Consider the following 19,097-nt stretch of genomic DNA (forward strand, 5'->3'; position numbering starts at 1 on the left):
TCTAATCACAACAAATCCATCAGCAGCACTGTCTTCGTCTTATTTCCTTATTGAAGGTGTCGCTGTCTGTATTCCTGAAGATCACAAGTTCACAACTCAGTCATGCTCTTCTATCCTCCTCCTCCAGACTCCCCCTATCCATTTCCCTCAAGGCTGATTGCTGGATTACGCAGAATCAAGAAACTGTCGCTTCGTAGAGGAGTCCCCTCAAAAGAAGTGGGACTGGAATTACTGACTATATGCTGATTGCTGACTGTTACTTCTGAAATTGACACGAGAGGCTGCCCTGTGGGCCTTCACTTTAAGAACAAGAAGATGCGAATAAAAAGTGGAACAGGTAATGAATAATGAGATGGCATGCAGTGGACAACACTGGCTGTCTGGCTCTGATGAATGCAATTGCGTTTGTTTGTTGTGCATGAAATGAATCATATTATGTTCTATTATTATTTAATCTTTTACACACTAACTCAAACTCAAGTCTACTCTGTTTTTACGTTGTTTAATTCAAATTGTACTTCTACTGCAGGGGCCCCTACGTTGCATTTTTTAATATGGAAAATGTCCTTGGACTCACTGTGTGTAGACTGTGACTGCATGAACAACATTGAGTTTGCCAATATACCATGATGACGATGAGTCTTTATGATCTAAGTTACATAATATCTTTATTCTTTACAGTCACTCGCTGGGATGGATGGATCATCATCGTCGGTTTACGGAAGAACTATGGCCATTTAGTGAGTGGCAAACAGGTAAACAAGTCAACAACAACCACAGCAGAACAAAATTTCTGTCTAGTCGTGGTATGGAGTGGTCGAGCCAGTGTAGTGTTGTTATGCCAGCAGTTCATGTAAATTAAATTGCGGCTATGTGGCTTGCTGCATAAAATTAGATATGCTTTGTCTGTCTGTGTCACAGAGGTATGCTACATCAGGTTGGTTCACTCAGTGGTGCCTGCCTTGACCGTCTGGATGGCCCTCTCCTGCTGTGTGCTAATTACTATCCTTGAAAAGAAGACTCAGAGTACGCACTTTAGAAATGATGCTTGTATGTAATACTGTCGCCTGTGAAAGTGTTATTTTTGCACTACACACTGTACCTTATATTTTTTCTCAGTGGTGTTTTATTATCCCTTCCTGTTTTTCCATCAACAATTACAGGCCGGCTTTTACCATGTTCGATGGGAAAAACATTAACTCAGGCTTACCATTAGCATTCCACAATTCCGCATCCGCCAAGCAGGCAGTGGACAGTGTCTCTGGTCACCAAGACTGATCGACGGAGCGTCAGTTGGAATGGAGGAGTACTGCGAATAAGAGGAATGGCTGGATGCATGCAACTTCCCAAATTGAACAAGAAAACTACAACATACAGTTACAGTATCCTCTTCACTTCTCCTTATCTTTTAAATAATGTTATTGTTGTGAACTTCTATGAGTGCGACTCTGTGCGTTTGCTCTCTGCTTCAAATTCATCCCTACAGCTATTTGATACGTTTCTTTGCTATTTTTAAAACTAATTTAATGTACTAATAGGTGTTTATTCTCTCTGAGGGCAGATAGGCAAGTGAAACTGCGTAATTACTGCAGCCCTGTACTGTCAAATTGTTTCTTCATAGTTAGTAAGTTGTAGTAAGTACTACTTTTCAGTAACCTAACCATCAATTTAGCAAACAACTTCCTGCATGCAGTGCACTTCCTTTATGTCCCTTAAAAGATTTATGGATATCTTCGTATCCCAATATTTGTTTTTCTTCATTTGTTGTTTGTCCATGCTGTGTTTTTTTTCCCTCTCTCCACAAAACTTTCCCAAAAACTCCCATTCCCATCCAATTTTCAAACCCTAACCCTCTTCCCCTGGGCTGTGTGGTTTATATTGAGGTGTGACTAAATTACAACAATAATTCCACACACTTGCTGGATATATTCTTATTCTGCTTGACACACACCCATGAGTATTTGCAAATCAAATCAGAATTTTATGTGCGCTATCAAGTGGATTGATCATCAACAACATCCTTCTCCTACATGTGACGAATGCTTATGCTGCTGTGTCCTTCACCTTCAGTACTATTTCTTGTAGTAGCCATACTCTGTAGTGTAGTTCCTATTTTCCTAATAGGCTCTGCGCATTGGAATAACATAAACAGCAGTGTAGACGTAGGACTGAGGTCAACTAGGTCTCTACTGACTATGTTAAACTTAATTTAGGTTTGCGCCAGCTAGCTCAAAGGTCACTGGAAACTTTCTTGAATGAATAGGGAGGGACAACCTCCCCTGGCTCAGACAAGAAGGGATTCAGTTTCCGACAACCGCATAAACATGATAACTTTGCTCCCTCAGAATAAGAGTGTATCTCTAGAGTCGTGTGAAAACAATAGACCGCTATTTCACTCAGTCAGCAGTGCATACTTAGTTTCACCAGAGTGCAGAGAAATAGAGAGATGGGCGTTTTCAATAAAAAGGTGTTATTTATTGATCAGTCTTCTTTCTCATGCAAGAGAAGTGAATTGCCACAATTGCAATACTTAAAGTAAAGTAAAGTGCGTACAGTAAAAGTAGCGTTATAAAATAATACTGTAAAAGCATTGATATGGTTTCTTAGCCATATGATACTTTAAAATGGATAAAATATATATACATACATAAATACATTGACTAACTTACTCAACTGGTGCTTCTAACTAAGCCTACCCCGTTGTACCTGACCTAAGCCTAATACGTGGGAAGGGATGAGTAAGTAGCAGTTTAAATTAAGTTGGTTAAAATAGTTTTGCCAAGAATCTGCATCAAGAATTCTCTTAAGGGTTTAGTCAGCTCCGTACCTTGGTAATAGAATATGGGAGGTCTGGTATCTCTTTCTTCAGGACTCGATATCCCAGCACCCCGCAAGGGTGGGCTGGAAACACCGGAGCTGATTTTTCTCGTTTGGAGAAAAAGACAGTGTCTCTTTCAGTGCGTCAAACAGGAGGGGCGGCTTCCGTGGGCACTCGCATCAGCAGGGCTCTCGGGCAAGTAGATGGCCACTCTGCTCCAAACCACCGTGTGTTTGCTTAAGGCAACTGTTGGTATTTTATACCTGGAAGGTGCCGGGTTTGACGTAAGGTTGGACAAAAGACGTCACTAAGAACTAACAGTTCTTTCTGGACTTCAGGAGTTCTTGTTCAAATCAAAACAAAAGCAGGGGGGTTTTCCCGGGCTGCTGGAGGCTTGGTTTGTTTAAAGAATGCGTTGTGCTTTCTAGGAGTCGATGGAAGTAGCCGTGCTGTGCTTTGGATTGCATGGGCTAATACTGAATATGAATCTGATTCTTATGCCTGTATCAGGGTATTATTGATTATAACCTCACAAGGGCATAAATGGGGAGTATAGAATTAGGGTCCTAGATATGAACACGACACCCACTCCACGGATTGATGTCCATCATTACTAAAAAACAAAGCAATAGTAAACATTCAATGATGCATGTGTGTTTTCCGACCCACCCCAAAATACATATATCGCATTTGAAATGGTATAAGGTAAATACACGAAAATTTGTGTTGGTACTGTACGCTTTTCAAGCAGTGTCATCATTCAGATAAATGCATATATATATATCAGCTGAATGAATTGCGAAAATTACACATGAAATGGCTCTAAATACAGAAAAGAAGGTCAAGACCATTTCATCACATATCTATACAAATTGCTGTATATGTGCTGGAGGCTGAGGTAAAATATTGTCTCTAGTATCCTAAAATAGAAGCTCTGTTTTCTAAGAATAGTTCTACTTTAAGCTAGGCGTGGGCGGAAAATCCGTTCCGCTCGCGGATTTTGCGGATTTTCGGGAAATCCGCAATCCGCGAGATTTGCGAATTTCCCGCAAAATCCGCAAATCCGCGAGCAGCGGATTTTGCTCGCACTGCTCGCACTGTTAGCGTGAGTTCGCGCCCCGCGAATAAGTGCGAAATTGCAGAAATACGATCTTGGCAAAACTGAAAGTAACTACTTACCAGGTTCAAAAGTTCAGGCACATCATTAGTAGCCATTTCCTGTAGGGCTTCCTGAGGGGCCCCTCCAGAGTTCAGTTGCCAGTTGAAACTATTATGTGACCCTGCTCTGAACCTCAGAATAGTTACACATATGCCACAAAGGTCCTGAATTACAGCTAAGGGAGACAAGCAGGAGCCAGGCTGGAAGTTAAAATCCATTAATCAGCCCCTAATTCATTATTGTCAGTTGGGGCAGGGCAGGTGTTGTAACTAATTTTGCAACAATGAAAGCACTTAGCAAGTGCAAAAGATCACTAATCAGGGCGCACTAAGGAAGCAGGTGCCAGCTAAAAAAATATTCTGTGACACATTAATCAGCCCCAAATTAATTCAGGTCACTTGAGGCAGGGAAGGTGTGCTTTGCTTTGCCGAAAATAATGTACACTGGACAACCAGAGGGTGTAGTGATGAAACAGAGGGTGGCATGGGTGGGCCAGAGGGTGGCATGAGTAGTCAGAGAGTGGCAGTGGTGACAGAGAGTGGCAGTGATGAAGAAGAGTGTCCCAAACAGGCTGGACACGTAGAAACAACAAGTTCGCAAAACTTGCGACCCGACAGGTAAGTTCGCAAATTGCGAAATTGTAAAAACCCTCGCGAACTGGCAGAAACACGGGCGAACACAAAAAAAAAAAAAATCCGCAAATTCGCGGGAATTCGCGGATTTTGCGGATTGCGAATCCGCAAATCCGCAAAATTCGCGGATTGCCAATCCGCAAAATCCGCTCATGCTTACTTTAAGCAGAGTATCATGTGCCGAAAAAAGGTAAATATTTTGAAAAATGGGCAAAAATAATTTTGCGTTCAGGGGAAAAGGTTTTGTTTATCAAAACTGAAGGCTGAATTCAGAGTTCAGGGAATGCTGTGTGCTCATTGTTTTTATTAAGAGTTATTCTCGTTGACTGGAGAGAACATTATTTCAGACAGACCTGCAAAAAGTCTACCACATCAGGTGAAAGTTCGGCTAAGTTTGAAAATATTGCTACTGGGCAGTTCTCTGTGTGAGTGCTATCATCGATGGTTGGATCAGCAATGCTCACAGAAGGCTGTACCTGTTTGGTGCTGCTTTCCTCTCGTACCTCACCGCCACCTACTCGTAGAGGTGAAGTCTCAACGAATGCCATCATCAGAATCAGTAGCCGCTGGGGACAACACGATGCATGAGTCGTTACCGGACTTAGCAAAGTATCGATTTCCATTGGTACTGCTGATTGTAGTGTAAGACAGATGTCCAACACGCATTCTTCTCCGCATAGCAGACATCGAAGCACAGGTATTATGAATCTTGCCAGATCGGTCTGAATGAAAGAAACCAGGTTGTACTTAGATCTCTTAGCCGGGCCAATCCGAAGACCTTAGTGATGCGGTCTCGGTATGGTATTGCTAGGATCGTTTCTTCCATCGTTGCTAGAGTCTTGCCTGTGGATTGGCTTGCCATATCGGTGCAGAAGGAGCAAAAATAAAATTCCTGCGACGAGTCCCAAGATTAAGGGTAGGCCGCCAAAGACAGAATGGACAAAATTCGGGAAGATGGCCAGAACTGTTTCAAAGGATGCTAACAGTCCCGAAAAAAATGTCTTAAATACATGTGCGATGCCACTGGTATCAGACATGTTTAAGATTTGGCTCAACACTTCTACGAAATGTACGGGGCAATTGGTTGATAAAAGGGTATGTATCTCTGCTGCTGTCCTTGCAACTTGCAGATCATATGTCTCTTTTGATGACGTTAAAGGCACAGTTGTTTGTAAAAGAATAGACTTCATTCTGCTTAAAGTATCAATTCGAATAGAAGAGATATTCAACCGAGGCCATAACGCAGCCCCCATATCTGGATTGCTGTGTGGATACAATACTTGCATACAGCAAATGGCCCTGGAAGTTACAGTTGTCAGATAGGCTTTTCCTGGCAGCATGCCACAACAGCTGTGGTCACTTATTAAAATGTAACTACTGTTAGAAACTGGTCTAAAAAGTGGCTCTATCTGTTTTGAAGGCGTGCCATGCAGGTGACATGAAAGGTTGTTTGAAGACCCTTCGCAGGCTTCATGCAAATTAATTCCTTGACACAGAAGTGTACCGCTTAGTGATTTTTTACAATTATTACCACTAAGAAATACCTCCTTGTTTCCTTCACTATAACATCTGTGTGTATAAGGCAAATCCCAGGTTGATTTGATGTATTCTTTACCCAACCTTTCATACTGGCCTGCTGGTATATATTCTTGACAGTATTTGAACTGGAAAGTTGTTATCGGAATTGTAATCGTTCCATGTATTATCCATTCAATGACAGGTCTCTCTGACATTGTCAATGGTAATCTCTCGAGTTTTTCAGTGCTCAGAATCGTATAGTCTGCTCCTTTTTGTGCCAAACTGATTTGTTTATCAGTAAGGTTAAAGATAGAAAACAATGACGTTGTGTTGATTAAACGCCATGGTACCTAACCTTGAACGTAAGTTTTGCAAGGTCCAGCCAAGCTGTACAATAAAACGTAATTGAGACTGACCATGTTGTACCATTAGTAAGTCCTGCTCTATTATATCAAAAGCAGATGATACAATGCTGTCCAGTGAATAAATTCTGGAAGACAGAGTCTTTAACCCATTGTCCACAACAGAAAGAGATTTTTCCAAATTTATACGATCAATTTCTCGTATTTTTTCTGCTGTCTCAATTTGCATTACTTTCCATGCTTCGTTGTATGCAGCGTATATACCGGCCGCTATGAAACGTTTTTGACACTGGTCGCGTGGTCCCCTTATGAAATCACGCAAGTCAGCACCGTCTTTAAGTAAAGTCAAGTGTTGATTAATTTCAGCCAGTGTGCATTTCTGTAGCCACTCAAGGCATAGTTTCCCTACACTGTATGTTGTAACTATCCCTGGATTTTGTCTCTGGGAGTATCTAGGGTCTGGTCTGGTCATTTTGAACCCCTGTGTTTTGTTCAGGAATCTATCTTGACAGTTATTCATGTCTGGTGGCTAGATTAACCACTCTTTCCAATCAGTATGTGTTCTGTTTTGGTGTAAAATATTAGATACGTCTATCTCCACATCAGTACTTCTGTCACTATCAGGTATGGGTTTCGGAATAGACGGTGTATTCAAATCTTTTATCTTAGCTATGCCAAGACAAGTAGTTTGTTGAATTGTGTCATTCAAGAATATCATTTGTTCCGGGATCATGCAGGCTCTAAACAGTGCTTCTAGGCCTTGTACTTGCCAATCTTTGGAACCCCAGATTGTTTTTGTTTCAATGGTGTTTTTCCAAAATTCGAAACCTAATGTAGACATTTTGTCATAAAAGTTTTCTGAATAAATCAATTTTGTATTTGTCAACATTGTTTTCATTCCTGTTCTATTTAACATTTTAAAATAAAACGTTCCTGGATCACTGTTATTAAACCCTGAGAAGTATTGGAATTTCTCAAAAAAAAAAATTCGAACTGCCTTTTGGTGGAGTTGGACAATGTTCCCACTGGTTAAAAGATAAAACATTTCTAGGCTGAGCAGTTTTCTGCAAATAGTGATCACCATAATGGTTGTAGCAGTATAGCTCTTCATAATTGGATGAACCCTGTAAGTAATCATGTTCTGTAAATTTGGCTGACATTACTAAATATGACATCATATTATTAATGTTATCAAAGTCTCAGTCATCAGAGAAGGTACTAGGTGTCACAAAATCACTTAACGAAACCTTGAGCTGGTGAGGATACTTTAAGAGCTCGACCAGGCCAAAAATGTCATAATGAGTTCTGTCCCATGCTACCCCACCGGGTATTGGAATGGCTGTGATGTTCACTGATGACAGTTGTCTTTTCTCGATGTGAGAGGATGGGTGTGGTTTTAGGACCAAGTTGATGTTCTGACTTGCTGTGTCCATTGTACTATATTTTCCCTCAATGAATTTTCCCAAACAAAGAACCATGATGAGCCAAGGCAGAAGGAAAAGTACACCTAACACAATCCAAAATTCAATCCATGGTGAAATTAGATATGTTTCTTTTAGTTGTTGAAAAAGTTCAATTACTTTGTTTTTAAAAGTTTTTGTTGGAGGCGTTTCTTCATGCTCGCTTGGATCTTCAGAGAAATTGTCGAAATTAATGAAGTAGCCTGATGCAGTTCTGTCAATTGTTGGAATTGCTTCTGGATTTTCATTTGCTTTTGCATTTTATTTGTTTAATTTGCATAGTCCGAGGCTACATCATTGTAGACAGGTGTTTCTTGACGAACTGGTGAGATTTGTGTTTCAAGAGGCACAAGTTCCATGGCTTTGTTGCATAGTCCTTTTTTCTGTACTGTAGGTTTATCAAATGTGATTAGTCTCTCAGTTTGAACCTCTTGGATAGTTGCAAATTTTGGTATTCTGCTATTTCTTAGGAGTCCACTGGGCCTACTACTTATTATCGGCCACATGATTGTGGTTTTACTAGGTCGATGGATACAACTCGGTTCTCTTTTTTACCAGCAAGAGGCGGTAGTACAACTGATCTTGTTCCGTTGATAGCTAAGGCAGGTACTGCTTTTCTGTAAGAAGGCCCAAATTCCTTCTTTAACACGATCTTTTCTCTGACCAGATCCCCAATCTTTGGAATCCAGACAGGTCTTGCTGGAACAGGTGGTTTTTTCTTCAGTGGCTGTCGACTGTTGTTTCAACTTTATGTTACTTAGGTTTTTTCTTTTCCTGTAAAACAGCCAAACGATCTTTGATATCAAAGGTTTTATCTTCTACCACTGAAGTGTGACTATCAAGGTCCTGAATATGCATTCTAGTTCCGAACAATAGTTTGTATGGAGTATCACTCCAGGGATTCGAGCAAATGGAACAGAGTTTGCATCAATTATGTATGTATTACTGAGTGGATAGTTGAGAGGTAATGCTGCATATTCGCCTTTTAATGAGGCTTTTACCGCCAGCATGGTTTCCCCATCTGTGTTTTTCTGAACGCTTTTCAGTGGCTACGGAAGCCGGTTGAACCGCTTCCACTATGGCTGTGTTAGCCAATGAATTCCCTGCAACGTGAACGCCATCACGTCGATGACTCAATGCGTGTATCACGTGAGTCCTTTGTAGTTCTTTCTGTAAAAGAACTACCTGTTCCCAAAGCCTTTTATGCTTTATTGTAGCACCTGTGTCATCTTTGTAACCGTTTTTGATCCATGTCTGCATGCTACTGTTATAAGATTTTACGCAGAAATACGAATCGCACACTATTAGTGTGGGGAATTCGCGATCTGCATTTTCAAGCGCCATCTTTAAAGTTCTTATTTCAGCTCGCTGAGCTGAACATTTCCTGAGTGATTCAGTTTTGGTAATCATTGGTTTGAATTCACCAGAGCGCCAGCAACCTTTAACAATTGCGCACGCTGCATCATAGGATTTATTTTCTACATCATAGTGTTGTGCGAATCTGTCCATATAGATTACGCAGGTATATTTTTCTAGAGGTAGAATTCCAGCTGGCAGAGGATATTCGCGTTCATATACTAGATCATCTAGTTTTTTCAGTTTTGGGTCAAAATAGTATTTCACGTCTTCTGTAGCAAAATAATTTTCCCATTCTATCCATTTTGGATCTACGGCCACTTTAATCAGATTACGTGGACTTGTTAATGCCTCGATATTCTCCTGCCTTGGGCTAGGGCTCTTTCTTTAGCTACAGAAGTTCTGTGGAGCTGAATTTCATTTCAGCTTCAGTGTACAAATGTGATTTGTAAGCTCTAGGTACCGTTTCTCCCTCATTAGAGGTCAGGTATGTAAATCCGCATCTTCCTGGGATGACTCGGATTACAAGATTGTGTGTATTTTCTCGAGTTTGTAATTTTGTTTTAGTTAACATGTCTGTTTGTAATGATCTCAAAATCTCTGTATGTTTTTGAGTGCAATTGGTTTGTTTGAAATCTGGTTTTATTAATTCATAGAGAGGTTTAACCCTCTCAGCATAATTTAGAATGTATGTTCTTCCGAAATTCAGGAAACCTAGTAGTGATTGTAAATTCTTCAGCGTTTTTGGTGCTTGGAGTACAGCGCATTTCTCTAAGAAATTGTCTGCCAGGCTTTTGCCTTCACTTGATAATTCATATCCTAAAAACAAGACAGTTAGATGGGCAATTCGTGACTTTTTAAAGTTGAATTTGTAACCCTCTGAAGTGAGTCCAAGTATTCTGGTATTCACCCTTTTTAAGTGAGTCTCCAGGTCATCATCTGTGAGATAGATGTCATCGACATATGATAATGCTTCATCATCATATATTTGTAGTAAATCTGTTACCCTTGCTGAGAATAATCCTGGGCTATTCTTGAATCCCCGTGGGAGTCTGCAAAATTGCTTTTGCGATCCAAATATTGAGAAAGCGGTCAAATACCTGCTTTCAGGTGCAATGTTTTGACAGAAGAACCCATTAGAGATATCTAATGTCGTTTTATATTTTTTGCGCACAATGTTATTCATTAGTGCTGCACTATGTGAGTTTTGTACTGCAAATGTTTTACAACAGGAGTTAAGGTGTTTGTAGTCCAAAACTAGACAATATGAATCGTCTGGCTTGGAGACAGTAACCAAAGGATTGTTCATTTGAGAGGTGCATGTTTCGATCACCCCTTGGTATTCAAGTTGATCTAAGATCTCCCTGACTTGTTTTTTAGCTTCTTGCTTAACCGGATACAGTCTTTGTACAGTGGGCTGATTTTTTAACTGGATCTTGTGGTGAGGTGAGTCCTCATCCCATCCTACATGATTTTTGTATAAAGCAGGAGCTTGGGCTACTGCCCATTTTCTTGCCAATGTGTATTTTTTATGAATCGGGATGTGATTCGAGAAGGCAGGCATAATCATTTCTTCGCCATGAGGGCACTCCCTGACAAACTCTGGTGGCCAGTCTTTCTCAGCTAACAGAATGTCATAGCCTTTTGAGAGTTTTTCCCAAAAGAGACCTTTTATTTTTCTAGTTTTATCTCCCTCTATACGTAATGTTATTTCATATAGTTTATGGGGCACACTAACTTGTGTGTCTGCAGTTTCCACCTGACTGTACTCATTCGTGTCCACTGTCTCCAGAAGATTCATCAGGATCTTGCAAGCTATGCTCACTTCTGCTGCGCTGTCTAGCATTGTCTGTGCCCTCTCTCCGTTTTTCAGCTGCGTCCTCAGAATTCTCGGCATGTTTAATTTTAATACTTGCTACCTTCTTTCTGGAAAATTGTAATTTTTTACTTTGATGAGCAGGTTCCTTGTCTTTGGACTTGACGTCCTCTGCTCTATGTTCTGACCATCCTCTTCTTTCCGATTTCTGTGAGGAAGTCTGAAAAGATCGAGAGGGACGTGTATCAATATCTTGATATCTATCATGTTTTTTTTATTTTATCCCTATCTCTAAGGTTGTATCTTTTTTCAGAGGGTTCCCTTTGGGGAGACTTGTCTTCTCGGCCTGGAGATCTCTCTCTATGCTGAGGAGACCTTCCTCTGGAGTGGATTGTTTATTACCATCCCAACTCTTTTTAGGAGTTTTTTAATTATTTTTAATAAATGTTTTTTCAGGACTTTCAGTTAGTTGGGGTTTTACCAGTTTCCCACCCAAACTATCTCTTCCTAGCTCTTCATAGGATTTTTCTATGATTCTGGCGAGTTCAAATGGTTGTTCTGCTATATCTGTTTCCTTTAATTTCTGGCGGATCGCCACAGATGCTGCTCACCTTTTATGTTGGCTAGTAATATAGCCGAGACCAGCTTGAAGTCTTTCAGTAATTTCATACCCAGAGTTAAAGCAGGTTCTGGACCATATTAATTTTGAATCTGTCTTAGTACATCTGGTATCACCGCCATAGACGGGACACCATGTGTTTTTGTGTAGATGGAAGCAAAGACTGTGCCCCAAGTGTCACAGTCCTCCACATGTGGTGCGATCCCCATCGGGAGACAGATAGTCAGAATTCTGTGTTTATCAGTAGGCGTAGTATCAGGAAATACTGCCTCTATTTGAGTAATTTTTGTGCTAACCAGAATGGAATTTGTTCTCGTTTTATGGGTACCTTACCAAGACATGATTGTATGTTCTGTGGTGTTATTTTGTTTATGTTCCCCTGGTGGGGGTTCTGCTGTGGAATATTAATTGTCGGTTGGACTATTGAGGTCCGCATGGCATATTGGACTAATTGTCTATGTATTTTAATTAAGAGTTTTAGCTGAGCTAAAAGTTCAGGAACTGACATTTTATCAATGTCTGGATGTGGTGTGTATCTGGCTAGAACCGGCCACGTTGCTCCTGGTCTACCTAGTGGACCAAACCTGGTGATGGGATCTTTACGTTTTAGGCCGCCTTTAAACCAGAGCAGGTGCTCTTGGTATTTTAGTGGGATTTCAATCTCCTCGAAAGGAGTGTATTCATCCGGAGGTTCCTCTATTTTGTAATAGTGGAAGTCTTTTGTCGTAGCGTGTGCTGCTGGAAAATGTATCCATGAATAGAATACCTCTGTCTGCCGATATTCATGTGCCTCTATCACGAATATGACTGTACCACCTCGTGGTGTCAGTCCATTTTCTATAAGTTTTAGAGTTATAGTTCTTCTTACAGTGACCGGAATGAGTATTGCATCCGGGTTGGTTTTATGGAGACTTACGTCTTCTTCTAAGAGCCGAGCTGCTATTCTTGCTCGCTCCCTTTCTTCGTCACTTTCTGTCATTTAACTGACTAAAAGTTTTCTGTTGCAGATCGAGTTTCAAGGAAACAAAGATTAGGTGCACAATATTTTGGAACACTGTATCCTTCAACGTTGATCAAACCAAAAACTAATACATAGGATTCTCATCCTACTAAGTTGCGGCGGATATTAACCTTTCACCCACTCCAGACGTCTATTGGAGTTTTTACGGGGAAAGCGTTCTGTGTGAAAAAGCACAACTGAGTTACTCTAGTGTCTTACGTTAGATTATCGCCTTACCAAACGTTGGGCGCCATGTAGTGTAGTTCCTATTTTCCCAATAGGCTCTGCGCATTGGAATAACATAAACAGCAGTGTAGACGTAGGACTGAGGTCAACTAGGTCTCTACTGACTATGTTAAACTTAATTTAGGTTTGCGCCAGCTAGCTCAGAGGTCACTGGAAACTTTCTTGAATGAATAGGGAGGGACAACCTCCCCTGGCTCAGACAAGAGGGGATTCAGTTTCCAACAACCGCATAAACATGACAACTTTGCTCCCTCAGAATAAGAGTGTATCTCTAGAGTTGTGTGAAAACAATAGACAGCTATTTCACTCAGTCAGCAGTGCATACTTAGTTTCACCAGAGTGCAGAGAAATAGAGAGATGGGCGTTTTCAATAAAAAGGTGTTATTTATTGAGCAGTCTTCTTTCTCATGCAAGAGAAGTGAATTGCCACAATTGCAATACTTAAAGTAAAGTAAAGTGCGTACAGTAAAAGTAGTATTATGAAATAATACTGTAAAAGCATTGATATGGTTTCTTAGCCATATGATACTTTAAAATGGATAAAATATATATACATACATAAATACATTGACTAACGTACTCAACTGGTGCTTCTAACTAAGCCTACCCCGGTGTACCTGACCTAAGCCTAATACGTGGGAAGGGATGAGTAAGTAGCAGTTTAAGTTAAGTTGGTTAAAATAGTTTTGCCAAGAATCTGCATCAAGAATTCTCTTAAGGGTTTAGTCAGCTCCGTACCTTGGTAATAGAATGTGGTTGGTCTGGTATCTCTTTCTTCAGGACTCGATATCCCAGCAACCCGCAAGGGTGGGCTGGAAACACCGGAGCTGGATTTTCTCGGATGGAGAAAAAGACAGCGTCTCTCTCAGTGCGTCAAACAGGAGGGGCGGCTTCCGTGGGCACTTGCATCAGCTGGGCTCTCGAGCAAGTAGATGGCCGCTCTGCTCCAAACCACCGTGTGTTTGCTTAAGGCAACTGTTGGTATTTTATACCTGGAAGGTGCCGGGTTTGACGTAAGGTTGGACATAAGACGTCACTAAGAACTAACAGTTCTTTCTGGACTTCAGGAATTCTTGTTCAAATCAAAACAAAAGCAGGGGGTTTTCCCGGGCTGCTGGAGGCTTGGTTTGTTTAAAGAACGCGTTGTGCTTTGTAGGAGTCGATGGAAGTAGCCGTGCTGTGCTTTGGATTGCATGGGCTAATACTGAATATGAATCTGATTTTTATGTCTGTATCAGGGTATTATTGATTATAACATCACAAGGGCATAAATCGGGAATATAGAATTAGGGTCCTAGATATGAACACAACAACTCCATGTATCTAGTACTTATATTTTGAAAACTTTAGCATTGCTTAGGCTACAATTGATGGCTCTGTTCTTGTGTACCATACTACCTATCGTACTGTTCTAATGCTCCACTCAAGCCACTCAATGTTTAATTCCCTTTTTTTCATATGCTGATACTGCCAGTGTGTTCCACTACTACTACCACCACAACGATGACATTTCATCCATCCAGGATTCCATAGCTAACCTCAATCGCCATTTGCCATGCAGCCAGCCCTGCAGAATAGCCCCTATTCTCAAACACGAATCACAGGTAAGATAAGAATTTTTGGGGAGGAAGAATAATGGAGTAGGAGGAGAGGAGAGAGTGACGGTAGTACTAGTAAAGTAGTAGGACAATTGAATTCACTAAGTCTGTCAGTGGCACTTTTGTACAAATTTGGACGATTAGACAATTTGAATCAACCAGCCAGTTAAGTTTCAGGAAAACAAACGCACAGTTAACCCCCCCACCCCCGCCTACAAAACAGTAAAAAAACGCGGATGCTGTGTTTATGTTGAAATAAATAATTATTTGAGCCCTAACAAAAATAAACTATCCCACAAGGAGACCGGACCCACACCCCTCCCTAACCCCAACCAATGTCCATGGAATCAATGTCCCCAGTACAAAAACCCCAACGCCCAATACCCACCCCCCCAAAAGTCTTTAAAAAAGGGGCAAGGGACAGTCTCTCTACTTCCGCTGGTGGTGTCCTTTGGCCAGGTAGCCACGTTGCTCCCTCCGGAGGTCCTTGAGCAGGGCTTTCAGCCTCGTCACCTCCTGCTTGAGGTTGGACACTCGCATGGTCAATTGGTGCACACGAGCCTTGCACTTGCAGGTACTGTGGGGGGCAGCTGTTGTTTTTGCTGCTCGGCGGCAACGGGTGGCTGCCCGACCACGGGTCCGTACCGCTGGAGGTTTGCGCTGACTGTATGACCCAGGGGCAGCGGAGGAGGATGCAGCTGTCGTGGATGTTGATGTTGACTGAGACTGCGAGTCATCCTCCTCCTCCTTTGTCACCAGCCGCCGATATTCGGCGACAATTGCCTCCAGCTTCCGTTGCCGGGCCCGTCTAGCCAACTCCTTCCTTGTTAGTTTAGAAGGAGTATCTATATGAAGAAAGAAAAACATACTGTAACCAATGCTCTTTAAGATTAACACAAAATAATTCAGCCGAAAGTTGTGTCACAATAGCACTAGCAACTTGCAAGCACAGTACATAACATTTGTGACATGTATCTATCTAACCTCCCACTTCGTGGGCCTCTGCTCTAACATTAGTGGGAGTTTCAGGCATTCTACTAGCACTATATGGACTCATTACATTAGACTCAGACAGTACACCAGTCTTCTTCTTCTTCTCTCTTGTTTAGCGAAATTGGTACGTAAACTTGTGGAAGTCGGCATAATGCCAGCGCAGTCAACTTGCACTGGAGAAAAACAGACGCAAGCCATGATGACACAGACTTGTGTTACTGTTACCAGTCCAGTACATGCAGGTGGTGAAGCTCTTACTTTTCTATTACCGGTGGCACTGGCCATACTCTGTTACAAGGGCTACTGCTTAATTAATTTAACTTTCACCCTGCCCTGCCCCTGACTACTACAAAAGGAAAATGAAGAAGGTAAATAATATGATCATCTATCCCTTCATAGGATATTTGCTTACACATGGGATGAATTAAGGTGCTTAGTTTTTGATTGAGTGAACACCGATAGGCCACACATGAATGACAGAGTTGTAAAAAAAATATTAACAGAGGTAGTGAGTGGTCCCCGTAATCGCCGGATATATGCTGTGCTTGCAAACTACTGTTACTAGTCATGGTAGTATTCTGAAAAATTGCAACTTCTTTCCTCGGCTTTGCTACTCTGGCACGGACGTGCGGTGTTACATGCTCTTCAAAGTAACACTCTTCATCCAGTGACCGTCTACTCTGTCTACGTACACCTATGCTATCTATGAGGAAGATACCATCCAGGCAACCATCTATTCAAAGTAAATGGCAATCATTCTTCTTAATGTCTGACTCTCAACTGGACAAACCTTACTTTTTCTCACCGAAAAACACCCTTTTTATTTTATTTTGTAAACTGCCAGCCATGCATCCGTGCTTGACTTGCATTTGAATTTGAACCAAAGGATATATGGCACACACATACAGTTTCTGTTTCACCCACCCAGGCAGTCCTCTTTTCTTTCTCCTTCCACCTATCCTTGCTTCAGCCTTCAACCGGCCATGCATCAGATTCCCAGCCACCTTGGGCAGCATTCAAAAACACGTATCATTCTTTGCCAGTCATTAATTTTAACTCGCTCGTCCTTCCTTACACCCTTCTTTCCCTTTTCGTTCATCCCATCCATCAAGTTCATCTCTGATCTGACTTGGCTTCTCGATGAAACTTTCACAGCTGAGTTGAAGTCAAATTTAGAGGAGGCCATTGGTTACTCGTCAAATCCCGCCGCTAATGCTATTGCTAATGAGAAGTCAAGGTTGACTGTCTTCTACCTGGTTGACAAAAACTTGTAAGTCTTCTTAACAGTAAAGTGTACTTGTACTGTACAACATATACACCCCTGCAGAGAGCCTACTCTGCAATCTCAATAAGTAAGGAATATACCCCCACATGCATCAACGTGTTTAGGAAGTGCAAACGGTGCGAATCTGTAAATTCGGCCGTTTGCACTTCCTAAATACGTTTTTGGGATGCATCAAACACTTTTTCAATATTCGCATTTTTTTGCATTTCTTAAAAATGTGAATGCATTTAAGGAATCGCATTTGTGCGATTCCTTAAATGCAATGCATCAATTTAAAAAAAAAAATGCGAATTTTGAAATTGGAAGTGCAAATTAACACGAGGTTGACCCTCGTGTTAATTTGCGAAAATCTTTCAAAATGCAAAAAAATGCATTTTTTACACTGTCATGTTACAGTCACTGCACTTTCAAATACATTTCAGGGGTGCAGGGGGGGGGTCCTTTGGACCCCCCCCTGCACCCTTGGAATGCATCAACAAATTGCGAATTCGTAAATGCCTTCCCATTGACTCCTATGGGCCTTTCGGCCCATAGGAATCAATGGGATTTGCGAAAAAGCAGTTAGGAATTCTGTATTTATTTGCGATTTGGTAAAAATTGCGATTTTTACCGAATCACAAATAAATACCGAAAAAAATGATGCATAGCATTTTGCATTTCTTAATTTGCGATTCGGTAATTTTCGCAAATTAAGAAATGCAAAATGTATGAATGATGCATGTGGGGGATAATAGCTTACCACTGCCTACCACTATCGTGGAATCCCCTGCAGCAGTTCCTGCTGGCTGTGGCACTGCATCCACCCCTGGAGTCACCACCTCCGCGCTACTCTTAAGTCGGCCGAGAGGCTCGATTCCGTGATATGGGGTAAGTTTCTTGTTCGTTACGTAGTTATGGATTCTGGGCGAAAGCCTCTCGGTATTGCGCTTTCAAGGCCACATCGCGACGGATCCGGCGTAGTAAGTGGCTTGTAGCTGGATACAAACCCCATATCACGGAATCGAGCCTCTCGGCCGACTTAAGAGTAGTCTGCTCAGATATAGAGAACATTCATCAAAAAAAGAGATTGCTACGACTGCAAAATCAACATATAGATATTATCAGTGGTGAAGGATGATACCCTAGGAAGCATATATAACAAGGACAGAGCTATATTTGGACTCAAATTGCGCCATCGGGACGGCTATTTACAAATATTCCGGCGGATTCATTATCACGGTATCTAAATTATTGCAGCAACATAGAAAACTCTACATTTAGAAAATCGTGGCTATTTGAAGACCACGTTAAGTTTCATCAAATTTTATTGTCAAGAGCTTGCAGCTAAAATAAACACCCTTCTCTAGTTAGCATATCAAGGTCTGGATATCTTTGGTTACAGCAACATACGGCCACCTGAGGAAGGCTACATTGGCCGAAACGCGCGTTGTGAACCATCTTGCCGTATTGCTAACACTAATTGTTCTCTCTTTATTTATTGTCTGTCTATAATTGTTTTAATAATTCATGTATGTGATTTATCAACTATATGATCAATTGTTATGTAATAATATGAAGAAAAGATAATTTTATAAATAACAAAAATACTACAAAAAGATAAAAATATTTGCAAGAGTCTTATAATAAATAAATGAAATAATCTTTTTCTAAATTGATTTGTTGGGTGACTTTTTCACTTAATCACTGGTAATTGACAAATATATATATCATGGTGAATATCATATAGTTTTTATGAGTTTCGAATCTACTTGACTATAGACCGTTTCCAACCTGACTCATACATAATCACTCAGGCCAAGTGAGCACAAAATTGGAAACAAGTAAGCATAGTAGCACCGCCAGTGAGCAGGCGAGCACCTGCAATCACAGAAGCTTTTGAAACATAATTTACCTGCAATGTAATCTCTAGTGTCTAGCATTACGCACTTCTGTAAAGTACACTCATACATTATCACCCAGGCCAAATGAGCACAAAATTAAAAACAAGTAAGCATAGTAGCACCGCAAGTGAGCAGACAAGCACCTGCAATCACAGAAGCTTTTGAAACATAATTTACCTGCAATGTAATCAGCAGCATTCTTGCTCTTCGGAAAAAACAAATATTTGCAATATCATAACACAGAGTAGGAGAAAACAAAGTAGTGATTAAATAGCTACTACTACTCACCAAGCCCAGGGATCTCGACGCCAAGCAGGTCGAGCAGGTCATGTTCCCGGTCCAGGATGTCGGACCA

This window comes from Lissotriton vulgaris, chromosome 6, assembly GCF_964263255.1.
Source record: "Lissotriton vulgaris chromosome 6, aLisVul1.2, whole genome shotgun sequence".
In the NCBI taxonomy this organism is placed as follows: domain Eukaryota; kingdom Metazoa; phylum Chordata; class Amphibia; order Caudata; family Salamandridae; genus Lissotriton; species Lissotriton vulgaris.